The sequence below is a fragment of the Nerophis lumbriciformis genome, linkage group LG11 (genome assembly GCF_033978685.3).
Source record: "Nerophis lumbriciformis linkage group LG11, RoL_Nlum_v2.1, whole genome shotgun sequence".
In the NCBI taxonomy this organism is placed as follows: domain Eukaryota; kingdom Metazoa; phylum Chordata; class Actinopteri; order Syngnathiformes; family Syngnathidae; genus Nerophis; species Nerophis lumbriciformis.
In genome coordinates, this window is record NC_084558.2 from 35,722,664 (window position 1) to 35,737,706 (window position 15,043).

Sequence of the window (15,043 nt, forward strand, 5' to 3'; positions counted from 1 at the left end):
GCTCATCAAAAAGCATGACTCACAGCCTGGTATGTGATGTGATTAGAAAGCCGACGCGGACGAGACAAAATGACCGTGACAATTCAGACTGCTCAAATGCGGGGGGTTTTCTTGCAGGGGCCTCCAGAAAACCCAGTAAAGACTTGAAAAGTGGATTCCTGCAGCATAATCAGCAGGTCAGGAATGCACTTTCCTATTGTGCTCAGGGTCACGTCAGAAAAGGGCTTAAAAAGGAGGACACTCCAGCCTCACCATCTGCAAGCTAAGTCATCATCTTCCATCCATCCATTTTCTACCGCTTTAAGTCATCATCTTTCTCGACTTAAATGTGTCAGTGCACACAAGCACGTCTCAATAGGAATTGGGGGAAATCTAGCAGTGTGTTCCTAAAAAGTGAGTAGATTAAGCCACACTATTTGTCTTTGTCACTGGAGAGGGGCAGTGAACAAAAGAGGGATCACATGACTACAATGAAACAACAAGCAACCAAGTGTTAGTTTGTATATACTTATAATCTATTTTACTTTTTAATGTATTTTTCCCTAAATTTTAAAATTACATTTAATATAAACCTGCTTTTAGCTTCTCTGCTAACTTGATCAACAATTTATTATAGTATGCCGTCTTGTCTTTTTTAGACTGTTTTTTTAGTTGGTGTCTGTGAGTGACAGGAAGAAAAGCTCTGCCTCACTTGGGGCTATATCAGTTGGTTTGCATGTATGACTCCGAATGTAAGACAACCTGTCTTTTTTTTCTTTCTTAGGAAAATATCTGCTTATATTTGGATCACATGGCTACAATACAACAAAGAGGAAAAAAGTGTTAGTTTATTATACTTATGCAACCCCTTAGCTTACGGCCTGTAACCTATCTTATTTAAAAAAATATGTAATTGTAATTTTTTTATAACATTTATGAGTCTTTTTTTCCTTCTTAAGTTTGAAAATTACATTTTAACAACATTAAACCTGCTATCAACGTTTTTGCTAACTTCAATCAATCAATCAATGTTTACTTATATAGCCCTAAATCACGAGGCAATCAATCAATCAATCAATCCCTTTATTGTCATTGTCATAATAACACTTAAGTCATACATGAACAACAAGATTTTGTTTGAGCTTGTCCAGCGGCATAGAAACTGCATTGATGTGCAGGTTGACAATAGTTTACATTTTAGCATTGTCAGGAAGATCGCGATAAGAGGGACGTGGGGGTGGGAACAGTCAGATGTCTGATGGGTGTTACGTTGATGTTGCAGCAATGCAATGTCCAGAGCACAATTATTGAGGTGGTGAAGAGTGAGGTAATAAGATGGTCCGGGGCAGCAAAGGGGCAGGCTGTTCATTTAGCAGTCTCACAGCCTGGGGATACAGACTGTGAGACATTCTGGTGGTCCTGGCGCGAATCGATCTATACCTCCTTCCAGAGGGTAGCAGGTTGAAGAGGCCATGTGCTGGGTGGTATCTGTCCTTCAGTATGTTGTGTACTCGCTTTAGGCAGCAAGTTGTGTACATGGCACTCATCTCTGGGAGTATTGTCCTTGTAATTTTCCCCGCCGCTTTAACCACTCGCTGGAGGGCCTGTTGGTTCGCTGTAGTGTCCAAAGGGCTGCACAAGATCCCACATCAGGGCATGAAAAAACTCAACCCAATGGGATGACAATGAGAAACCTTGGAGGGGACCACAGATGTGGGGAGCCCCCTTGGGCGACCGGTGCAATGGACGTCGAGTGGGTCGAGCATAATATTGCTAACTTGCGACAAATTTTTAGACACTTTTTACAGTATGGCTTCTTGCCATTGTCAGACTGTTTTTAGGTCATTGGTTGGTGTCTGAGTTACAGGAAGAAAAGCTCTTCCTCATTTGGGGCTGAGTTGTTTGTCGCCATCTGTTGGTTTACATGTATAAATCTAGATCCTAAATATAAGACAACCTGTCTTTTATGAACTTTTCCAAGGTAAAAAATATTGTCCTATATTTGGGTCACATGACTATGATAGGACAAAAAAAACCAAAGTGTTTTATTTATTTTATTGAGAACTTTATTATTTGTGGATATAAATTGTGTACAAATTGAGAACAGGAAGTGAACAAATGTGTTCGTAATTGCTATGAAATGGAAAATAGGCTCTCCTTCTTCCTACTCCTTTTCGGACATGTTGTAAAGAGAAACTGGGAAAATTGTATGTATCGTATTGTAACTGTAAGCATGTTCCAAGTAAACGTATACCATTATAATTACCATATACTTATGCAAACACTTACTGTACATTAATATTCGTATTTGAACCTTTTTTAATATTTCATTTTAGGTTTTTTTAATTGTATTTAATTTTGAGTCTTTTTTCTAAGTTTTAAAGATTCATTTTAACGGCTATTAACTTTTTTGCTAACTTTCAAACAAACTGAGAAACTTTTTTTTCATTTAGTTATTTAGGTCACAGGTTGGTTCTAAATCAGTGGTCCCCAACCTTTTTGTAACTACGGACCGGTCAACGCTTGCAAATGTGTCCCAATTTGTCATAAAAAAAATACAATCATGCGTGCTTACGGACTGTATCCCTGCAGACTGTATTGATCTATATTGATATATAATGTAGGAACCAGAAATATAAATAACAGAAAGAAACAACCCTTTTGTGCGAATGAGGGTGAATGAGTGTAAATGGGGGAGGGAGGTTTTTTGGGTTGGTGCACTAATTGTAACTGTATCTTGTGTTTTTATGTTGATTTAATAAAAATTAAAAAAAAAATTAAAAATAAAATACATTTTGTATTTTTTAATTTTATTTCTTGTGCGGCCCGGTACCAATCGATCCACGGACCGGTACCGGGCCACGGCCTGGTGGTTGGGGACTACTGGTCTACATAACATGTAATGGTGGTTATTTGGCCAAAATGTTGCATAGATTATGTTTCACAGATCATCTTCAAGCCGCTTTCTGACAGTCGCTTCAGGACGCGCCGTTTTGTGGGCGGTCTTATTTACGTGGCTCACCTTCGACAGCGTCTTCTCCCCGTCATCTTTGTTGTAGCGGTGTAGCGTGCAAGGACGGGGGGGGAAGAAGTGTCAAAAGATGGAGCTAACTGTTTTAATAACATTCAGACTTTACTTCAATCAATAACGGAGCAGCATCTCCTCATCCGTGGCTCACTAGTGCAACAACAATGCCGGAAATGTGTCCCGTGAAAAACCATCAGACCGGAACTCTCTAATAACTAAAGTTCCGTGGGTGAATTATGTAAACCCACTACACTGGTGTGTTTTTAGCGCTTTCATAGCGAGATATAAGTTAGAACTTTACACTACTTTATATTAGAAATGGCAAAAGCAGAGGGTGAATGCCGCATAACAAGAAGATAGTGAAAAAGAAGAAGCTTATCGACTACGGCTTCACCACAGAATACAGTGGCGGACGTGCGCAAATTTCAGGACTTATACAGATCTCATATACACATCAGCAGGTGCCAGAAGGTAAGAAAAGTTGGTTTTGCATAATATTGTGAAACAAAACGCCAGATAATAAGTCTGCTAATGGGTGCCATTTTGCGGTTCTTATACACACACCATAGTAATACTCGTATCTCTGACTACGGTAGCCGTAATGGGCCGACAATCCATCAAGCGGTGCGGCATCAAAGTCATACTAAAACATTTTGACAGATTTTTGAGTGCTGTGTGTAATGTTCTTTATTTTCAATGGAACATTTAAAGTTTTGGTGTTGTTTACTGGCGTCATATTGCAGTCTACATGTAACTCTTGTGTGTGACTGCCACATTTATCATCACACCATGCACCAAATCAAATTGCTTCGAGGTCAGTAAGCACAACCACAATTATTCCGTACATTAGGCGCACCGGGTTATAAGGCGCCCTTTCGATTTTTGAGAAAATGAAAGGATTTTAAGTGCGCATTATAGTCCGAAAAATACGGTACTTTCATATTTTAGGGAAAGCAAATTAAAATAATTTTTCATTTTATGATCATGATTTATGATAGGCCAGCAGAGAGGGCCTTGCTGGCCCTGGCAGCCCACCACTGCTGTGCTCTAATATTTGTATTTTTAACCTATTTTAAGGTATTTTTCAAATCTATATCATTCAGTTTGTATTGAAATTTAATTTTTCAACACTACATTTGGTCCATAAACAAATCTGACAGCAACCTGCTGTTATTTTATTTATTTATTTAACTTGTTTTCTATATTTCAATTATATATTTGTTGAACAGCCAGAAAACTTGCTATTTTACCAGAAGTGCATTTCCTATACTCACATTTTTTCTTTTATTAATCACACACCATCCTTCACACTAGAGATGTCCGATAATATCGGCAGGCCATACAGGTCACACTGAGGGTGGCCGTATAAGCAACTTTAACACTGTCACAAATATGCGCCACACTGTGAACCCACACCAAACAAGAATGACAAACACATTTCGGGAGAACATCTGCACCGTAACACAACATAAACACAACAGAACAAATACCCAGAACCCCTTGCAGCACTAACTCTTCCGGGACGCTACAATATACACCCCCCGCTACCACCATGCCATGTTGGAATTTTTTTCCATAACTTGAGTTGATTTATTTTGGGAAACCTTGTTACATTGTTTAATGCATCCAGCGGGGCATCTCAACAAAGTTAGGCATAATAATGTGTTAATTCCACGACTTTATATATCGGTTGATATCGGAATCTGTAATTAAGAGTTGGACAATATCGGAATATCGGCAAAAAAGCCATTATCGGACATCTCTACTTCACACCTTTGAGAACCTGGCTGGATTGACTGTATTTTATTAGTATTCATCTGAAGAACGTTGATTAGCAAAGAACCAGTTGTGGAGCCGGGCACACTTAAAAAAATCCCCCGCTGTCTATAATAATCTGTAATAAAAAAAAGAATAAGAGGGGTTGCAGGGGGATATAAAAAAAACAACCTGTAATGTGTAGCAGGTTGTGTTTGACTGTCAACGCTCTTTGCAAAACACACAAACGACTTTTCATGGCAAGCAGCACATGTGGCTTTGATTAGTAGGGCAGGGCGTGCAGTGGAAAGAGAGTGAAAAGGAGGCGCTATTTTGTGTGTGCTTTCGTGTGTGTGTGTGTGTGTGTGTGCGTGTGTAAAGTGACAACAGAGGGAGAAGGAGCGACTGTACTCTCACTGCCAATGAGCTTGCAACAGCAAAAGAATAACATCACTCATAAAGTTCCTACTCGACTAGTTCTGTTTGTGTAAAAGGGAAGAGGAGTAGAATATGAAAGAACCGTACTAACCCAAATATCAGATTACCCCTATTTTTTGGGTCATTTGTCGCGAGTGACAGAAAGAAAAAGCGACCCCAAGTCATTTGACGCCCCCTGTTGGGTTGCATGCACATCATGTTCAAACCTCAAATATAAGACGACTTTTGCTTTAACCTTCTTTTTTCTGATATTTGAGTCAATTTCGCAAGATATCCCGAATTAGGGTTGTACGGTATACCGGTATTACTATAGTACCGCGATACTAATGAATCATTTTCGGTACTATACCGCCTCTGAAAGGTACCCCCCCCCCCGCTCTAAATCCCTAATCCTCGCCTCCATGGCAACAAATAAAGTAAGTTTCTTACAAGTATCATCCCTGCATGACGAGGAATAGCTAAACATGCTTCACTACACACCGTAGCTCACCGGCATCAAAATGTAAACAAACGCCATTGGTGGATCTGCACCTAAAATCCACTGTAATGATACCAAGTACAGTAGCGTATCTAGTCGATACTACTATGATTATGTCAATATTTTTTGGCATCACCACATCTTCTTTCCTTTTTTAAAATTTATATTATGTTTATAATCTCAGGAAATATGTCCCTGGACACATGAGGACTTTGAATATGACCAATGTATGATCCTGGAATGACTTGGTATCGGATTGATACCTACATTTGTGGTATCAGCCAAAAGTAATGTAAAGCATTCAAACAACAGAAGAATAAATGATTATTACATTTTAACATAAGTGTAGATAGAACACCTTAAAAGAGAAAATAAGCATATATTATCAGTTAATTAACAAGTAGATTAAAAATTCAATTTCTACCACTTGTCCTTAATAATGTTGACAAAATAGAATGATAAATGACACAATATGTTACTGCATACATCAACAGCTAAATTAGGAGCCTTTGTTTGTTTACTTACTACTAAAAGACAAGTTGTCTTGTATGTTCACTATTTTATTTAAGGACAATCTTGCAATAAGAAACATATGTTTAATGTACCCTAAGATTTTTTGTTAAAATAAAACCAATAATGCAATTTTATGTGGTACCCTTTATTTAGAAAAGTACTGAAAAGTATCGAAATAATTTTGGTACCGTGCTCCAGAGACTCCTGGAGAACAGACTATTTGTCAAGGCAGAGAAATGCAGTTTTCACACCTCTTCAGTGGATTTCCTCGGTTTCGTGGTCGAAAAGGGGCACATCAGGGCCGACCCCAAGAAGGTGTATTGGCCTCAGCCATCCTTCAGAACTGAGTTGCGGAGGTTTCTCGGCTTCGCTGGATTTTACCGACGCTTCATCCAGGACTTCAGCCGGATTGCCGCACCACTCCATGCCCTCACCTCTCCTAAGAGTTTGTTTGTCTGGTCTCATAAGGCCAACAAAGCCTTTGAAGATTTGGAGAGGAGCTTCATCTCGGCCCCTGTCCTCGTCCACCCTGACTTGGACGTTTCCTTTCTCGTGGAGATGGACGCTTCCGACTCCGGGATTGGTGCTATACTTTCTCAACGCTCTAAACTTGACAATTTGATTCACCCGGTTGCATTCTTTTCCAGACGTCTATCCCTGGCAGAGCGGAACTACAACGCTGGGAACAGGGAGCTGTTGGCGGTCCACAAGGCCATCACCGAATGGAGACATTGGCTGGAGGGGGCTCGTCACCAGTTCCAGATCTTAAACCAACCACAGCAATCTCCTCCACATCCGCTCTGCCAGGAGGCTAAACAATCAACAGGCGAGATGGCAACAATTCTTCTCTCGCTTCAATTACTTGCTGTCTTTCAGACCCGTGTCGAAGAACGCCAAGGCGGATGCTCTCTCCAGTGTCTTTATGGAGGAACCTTCCGAGCGTTCGGTGGATGTTCCCATTCTTCCTCCTTCTCGTATCGTGGGGATGGTTTCCTGGAAGGTGGAGGAACTCGTGAAGTCTGCGCTGCGCTCCAATCCAGGACATGGGAGTGGACCACCCAACAAGCTCTTTGTCCACCAGGAACTGCGATCCAGAGTCCTGGATTGGGGACACACTAGCCTGTTCTCGTGCCATCCGGGTTTCCAACGAACCCTGTCACTTCTTCGAAGATGCTTCTGGTGACCTTCAATGGCCGGAGATACACGGGAGTTCATCGCTGCTTGTTCAACCTGTGCCCGCAGCAAGGCCTCACACAGACCACCGGCTGGTCCCCTTCACCCGCTTCCCATCCCTGCCCGCCCATAGTCACACATCGCCTTAGACTTCATCACGGGATTTCCAGCCTCCAAAGGTAACACTACGATCTTAACCATTGTGGACCGTTTCTCCAAGGCTGCCCATTTCATTCCGCTTGGCAAACTACCGTCGGCTTCGGAGACGGCTGACCTCCTTACCCTTCACGTCATCAAGTTGCATGGTATCCCGATAGACATCGTCTCTGACCGGGGTCCCCAGTTTTCTTCACAAGTCTAGAAAGCCTTTTGTAAGGGGATTGGGGCCTCGGTCAGTCTTACTTCGAGATACCACCCCCAGAACAACGGGCAGGCAGAAAGGGCGAACCAGAGCGTGGAAACCATGCTCCGTTGCGTCGCCAGCAAGAAGCCCACAACCTGGTGCAAGTTTCTCCCTTGGGTGGAGTATTCTTACAACTCCTTGAAGAGCTCCGCTACCGGTATGTCACCCTTCGAATGCTATCAACCCCCTTTGTTTCCCCAACAGGAACAAGAGATAGCAGTTCCCTCGACTAAGGCCCATATCAGAAAGTGTCAGAGGGTGTGGAGAGCCGCTCGTGCTGCTCTAGAGAGAGCTTCTGTAAAAATGTGCCGCAATGCCAACAGTCATCGCATCGCGGCTCCATCCTATCGGCCAGAATAGCAAGTTTTGTTACTGGCAAAGGACATTAACCTCCAGGTACCATCTAAGAAATTAGCACCACGTTATGTGGGTCCTTTTTCCATCACCTCTATCATTAATCCCGTATCTGTCAAACTGGCTCTCCCACCCTCGGTCAAGAGACACTCAGTGGTACATGTGTCTCAGATAAAGCCGGTAGCGGAGAGCGCTCTGTCCCCTCCTGCCCCCCCTCCCTTTAGGTTTTACCGAATGGGGATCAGGTTTGGACGGTTAAAGAAATCCTCAGGGTCCGTCGACAAGGTAGGGGGTTCGTCGACAAGGTAGGGGGTTCGTATATCTGGTCGACTGGGAAGGATATGGATTAGAAGACAGATCTTGAGTGGCAGCCTCCTACCTTGCCGATTCCTCTCTTCTAGAGGATTTCTACCGTGCCAATCCTGATGCTCCCCGGCGCTCATCGGTTGCCTCGCCTAAGAGGTGGGGGGATACTGTCACGGCGCGGACTCGTACCCCCATTCCTCTTGCAACTGTGTGCCAGAGTTCCTCCTCTGGCTGTTCGTCTGAACACACCACTGCTCGCGCTGGGCGCGGCACACCCACGCAGCAACAAGGCTGCAGACAATTGCGCATCAGCGCACCTGGACCTGACGAGAGGGAGCGGCATAAAAGCCAGCGGACCCAGGAGAGCTTCGCCAGAACGTAGACTATCTCCCTGAGTAAGCATCACGTCTGGCACCCCTCCCTCGTTTCTTGCTCGCCTTCTTTGTGCTCTTCCTCGTTCCCGTGTTGATGTCCTTTGTGTCTTCCACAGTGTCTTCCCTGTTGCCTGTGATCGTGTCTCGCCTCACGACCTCCTCCCGGATCTCTGCTTGCCTCCCTCGATCCTCGACCCCTGCTTTGACACGGACATTGTTGCCTCTCTCCAGACCCCGACTGCTTGCCTCCCCGCTGACTGCCTCTTTGCCTTCTCCCTTGGATTCGGCGAAAGATTCATTCAACACGCACCGACAACATCCTCTGGTAAAACTTACATTGTTAATTCCACACATCGTCCGCACTCATTCACTTGTGGTAGCATACACACCCCACACATTCATCAAAGGTTTAAATAAACCTGGTAAACCGCAGTTCCGCCTTGGTGTTGCCTCCTTCCCTTTGACACATACACAACATAAAGACATTTAGTAGAAAAACATTGTCTTATATTTGGATCAATACGGTAAATGTGTTTTATTGCATTTGTGTTTCAATATAAAGTGCGTTTAACTTATTTGTACACTTGTAAGACAATAACTAATACTAATATGCCTGCGCAGTTGAAAAAGGTTACATGATGGCCACAGCTTGACACTGGAACAGATTATTTGTAGCTCCATTATTTCCTATGACAAAATTATACCACTAGTTGTGAGAGAATACAGCTTGGGTTTTGTTTGTGAATATATTTCTAATATAAAAAATGTTTATAAATCATCGTCATTATGCATAAAAGTCATAAGTAGCTGTACAGTGAAGGGGCTGAGGTGGTCAAATGGGAAAAAAAGTACAATCAAAATAATATTTCATGCCCGATTCTTTAGAAATTCGGGGGGGGAGGGGGGGGGGGGGTGGATCTTTGGGCACCTAACGATACGGTCCAACTCATGGGAGTGACGACTCGATTCAGAATGTTTTAATTGGTAAAATAATTCAACTTTTTCAAAAGGTTAGAAAAGCTATTTCTGATTGCATGGAGAGTGCCTCATTTTTTTTTAGTTTTAACTGATTCTTTTAAAAATATATATATATATATATAAATATATTATTTTAAAAGATTTTAGATAATGATGAATCAATTTAGAATTGAGATGAATCACAATCTTGATTTGGATGTGAAGCGATTTTTTTGTGCACCCCTAGAGATATTTACAAACAGCTCAACAACAGCACACGTGCACTTTTGCAGTCATTTTTGCAGAATCCAAATGAAAAATGTCATATTAGTTTGACAGGAAATTTGTAAAAATTTTAAAAACACTTTTTCCAGATGACTTGTACAATGGCAACATTTTGACCCTGGAACAGATTATTATTATTTCATTTTGTTGGGTTAGGTCAGGGGTGTCAAACGTACATCCCGCGGGCCTGAACAGGTTTTATCCGGCCCGCGAGATGAGTTTACTCAGTATAAAAATGAGCCGAAATTTTTTGAATGAAAGAAACTGCTGTTCTAAATGTGTCCACTAGATGTCACAATAGCAATTATTTGTATCTTTGTAAATTATGCTGCATATGTAAAACAAAAATAAACCACGTTAGTGCACCAGTCGAGGAAAATGAGCAAACTACCTAAATAACATACTGTAATTTGAGTTCTATATGTTTTTTATCTTGATAGATTGAAAATTAACACCAATGAGTTGACTGATGAACATTATCACATGATTTATTCAGAAAGTATAAATAACGACAAATAAAAATAGAATTAGGGCTGGGCGATATGGCCTTTTATTAATATCTCAATATTTTAAGGCCATGTCACGATACACGATATATATCTCGATATTTTGCCTTAGCCTTGAATGAACACTTGATACATATAATCACACCAGTATGATGATTCTATGTGTTTACATTAAAACATTCTTCTTCATACTGCATTAATATATGCTCATTTTAAACTTTCATGCAGAGAGGGAAATCACAATTAAGTCAATTTAGCAAAACTGTATTTATTAAACAGTTTTTAAACAGTGGCACAAACATTCATGTAATTTCAAAACAAAAAGTGAAAGATTGTCAGAGACATTTTAAAACAAGGTATTATTGCACTTTTGTGCATGATGTTACTAAGATGACATATCAAAACAACACTAAAATAAAGTGCACTTTTTGTACAGAACGCCACTACAATAGTTTAATACAAATAAAGTGCACTTTTGTGCATGATGTCACACAAGATATTTCAATAACTGTCAAATAAAAATTAGCTGCATAATAGGAAATCAAATTGTGTATGTCCTTTGCTATGTGGTAGGTTCCTGCGGACGTTATCTCCTTCTGTTGTTGAGTCTTTTTTTCATACGGTGTTGAACTGGAAATGGTTGCTTGGGCATTTTGTAGGTGTGGCACCGAACGGAGATGTTGACATGCAGAGTTTCAAACACTCTTCATTCTCTAGCGGGTGACTTTTCAAATGATGCTACACATTAGTAGTGCTGCTACTTTTTGTAGCAACGCTTTCGTTGCATACTTGACGTATCACGATTGTCTGTTCAACATCTTCCCGCTTGAAGCCAAATCACCGCCAGACGATGGACCCCCTGCTGTTTTTCTTGGGAATTAATTCTTTCTTCATTTGTTACCAGATTGGCACCTTCTCTCTCTCGCATTACCTCTCTCACCACTCCGCTAGCATCACAGCTAACCTTACCCATGCCACTACCTCTCTGCTCGGCGAGGGCGTATGACGTTGACGCGCGACAGTATGTGACGTATGTAAGAAGTACGGCTGCAGCTAACGATTATTTTTCTATCGATTAATCTATAGATTATTTTTTCGATTAATCGGTTAATCTATAGATTATTTTTTTCGATTAATCTATAGATTATTTTTCCTTTTACCGATTATTTTTTTTATTTAAAATGAAGATGAAAAAATAAATGTAGGCCATTTTTTTCAAAAGGCATGGCTTTTATTTACAAAAAAAAAAGTATGGCCACTCAGTCAACATTGACAACAACATGACAAAATATTCTGTAACAATGTGAACATTTAACAAAATTAAAAGTAGCTTATTTGCTTTTAATGTGCAAATATAAAAGTAAACATCCAGTGCAAATCCTAATATTCTGCAATAGTATAAGCATTTCAAAAGTAAAAGTATTGCTTATTTTGCTTTAAAATGTGCAAAAATAAAGATAAACATCCAATTCAAAAAAGTGCAAAACGGAAATATTCTGTAACAGTGTAAACATTTCAACAAAAGTAAAAGTATTGCTTATTTGCTAAAATGTGCAAAAATAAAGATAAACATCCAATACAAAAAAGTGCAAAACGAAATATTCTGTAACAGTGTAAACATTTCAACAAAAGTAAAACTTTTGCTTATTTTGCTTAATAACACAACAATGATAGTATGATTAAAGTGAAAGTTAATTGTTCGTTTGTACATAGTATACGTAATTGTTAATGTTGTAAAAGGTATTTGCACAACTAATTAACGTTAGCGTTAAAGAGGAGCACGTCTTTGTAAACACTGAACAGGCACGCCAAACTCTCCTCTCAGAGCGAAACGGTGCTTTAGTTTATGAATTTACAACGCAGATACAAATGACACATTCATGTTTTTGTGTAATGATGACAACGTATACTCACGCGGACGATTGACTAGTTGATGGTGATGGCAAGAACGCTGCCGTTGTGCTGCTATGATAGGCCATTTCCGCTCGACACAGTGTGCATACAACAACATTATTAGCAGAGGTGGGTAGAGTAGCCAGAAATTGTACTCAAGTAAGAGTACTGTTACTTTAGAGATTTATTACTCAAGTAAAAGTAAGGAGTAGTCACCCAAATATTTACTTGAGTAAAAGTAAAAAGTATGTTGTGAAAAAACTACTCAAGTACTGAGTAACATACACACACATATCATATATATATATATATATATGTGTATATATATATATACACACACACACACACACACACACACACACACACACATATATATATATATATATATATATATATATATATATATATATATATATATATATATATATATATATATATATATACATACATTGATATATACAGTATATAATTTATATTTATTTATTTTGCCGTTTTTGTTTACATGTTAAAGGTGTTTTAATAATTATACATGCATGTTTAACATATAGATTCCTTTCTTTCATGAAGACAAGAATATAAGTTGGTGTATTACCTGATTCTGATGACTTGCATTGATTGTAATCAGGAAGCAGTGCTGGTAACGTCCACGTTTTCAAATGGAGGAGAAAAAAAGTTCCTCCTTTCTGTCTAATACCACATGAAAGTGGTTGTTATTTGGCATCTTATTTGTCCACCTTCCATATTCGTTTTATACACTTTACAAGAAATACATTGGCGGCAAACTCCGTAGCTTGCTAGCTTGTTTGCGCTGGCTTTCGGAGACTCTTATTTTGAAAGCGCAGGCGCGATGGAGCGGGACTTTTATTGTGAAGACAGGAACTGTGCAGTCAGTCTTTATGGTTGAAATAAAAAAAGGGTCTTTTTTCCTTCACACTTTTGATTGATTGATTGGAACTTTTATTAGTAGATTGCACAGTACAGTACATATTCCGTACAATTGACCACTAAATGGTAACACCCGAAGTTAGCTCGGAGCCAGTCAGGTCATGTGACCCCTGGCTCTGTTTGATGGGTCCAACGTCACCAGTGACTGCATCTGATTGGTGGAACGAAGTGAAACATCACAGGCACTATGAAGGTCTGTCTGACAGACCAAAACAAACAAAGCGTGCATTAACAGATCGATAAAAATTAGTAGCGAGTAGCGAGCTGAATGTAGATAAAAGTAGCGGAGTAAAAGTAGCGTTTCTTCTTAGGCCGTTTATTGAAATAGTCCCACACTTTTGACGACTTTTGGCGTGCTTTTTTCCCCTCGCTCGCACCGCTCGCATCGTCTGCTTTGCGCTCCGCCATGACGGTAGTGTGACGTAAATATGCGACGCGTCGACGAACAAAAACGTCCTCGACGTATTTACGTAACCGATGACGTCGACTACGTCGACGCGTCGTTTCAGCCCTAGTAAGAAGGTGCGCTTGTTTTACGTCTCTGTGAGAAGGAGACAAGATAGAGTGAGAAATAATAAAAACAAGAAATAAATACATATAAAACCAATATAAAATAAATATGATTAAAAACGATTTTAAAGGGTAAAACAAAATAAAAGGTAAAATAAAAAGGTACAAACAGCTGTGTGTGACAAATCATCCTTAGAATGCACTAAAGGTCAAAAGTCCAGTAAACATTGCACTTTTGTAGCCACTTTACCATCATTTTTTTGATCATCCATCCATTTTCTACCGCTTGTCCGTGTCATATTTACTGTATTTCAAATGAGTTCCTGATGTATTTTGTTGCGTTATTTCCCACCAGCAGCTCCACTTCCAACACGTAATGCTAACGTCCCCTGCACTGGAAGGTCAAAGGTCATAGCACCCCAACAGGCATATTTATATGACCACTCTTAAAACATCGCCTCAAACCACCACAACAACGACCATAGACCGTTCTTTCCCCACTAAAAAACACATTTTATTTACCAACATTTAAAGTTTGGAATATCTTATTGACAACAAAATAATCAACAAATACATTAATGTCATGTTAGCCCGGCGAAGACTCACCTATACTCATGCTAACTAACAAAGTAAAACACACACTGTCGGAAAGCGTCTCTGGCGATAGTTAAGACATATCGAAGCAAAAACTTACCGATTATTGTGGTTTATATTCATTTAGCATCCATTAAAAAGGAGTCAGGTGTTGGAGAAGTTTTGCACCGAGTGAGAGTGGACGGCTTGATTGAGCAGCTTGCCCAACACACTCTTTGCTGCTGCGTTCAGGGACACCTCGGGAATCTGTGCGGTAACTTCAGTCTCTTCGTGTTGCATGGAAAATAGTTGTCAACGTTTATTATTTTTCACATTTAAAAATAAACAGTATATTATTTATCTAATTAAAAATGTCATGAAAAATAAAAAGTTGAATAAAAGTACTTTAGAGCTATAAAATAGAAAATATACGACTGTACATGAACGCAGCTTTTCAGTAGCTGCTGAGCTGTAGACAAGGGGACAATAAGTGAGACTAGTGTGTGTGTGTATGCGTGTATGTGTGTGTGTGTGTGTGCGTGCGTGCGTGCGTGTGTGTGTGTGCGTGTGCGT

At 40.1% G+C, this 15,043-nt stretch overlaps 1 protein-coding gene across 1 annotated transcript in view; it reads right to left on the minus strand.

Moving 5' to 3' along the window:
- The window catches only part of plce1 (phospholipase C, epsilon 1), a 141,480-nt gene extending 126,756 nt beyond the window's left edge, over window positions 1-14,724 (minus strand). Inside the window, exon 1 of the mRNA XM_061966740.1 lies at window positions 14,592-14,724. The gene's annotated coding sequence lies outside the window, so the exon portion shown is untranslated. The remainder of the gene's footprint in view (window positions 1-14,591) is intronic.
- Window positions 14,725-15,043: the final 319 nt, after the last annotated feature.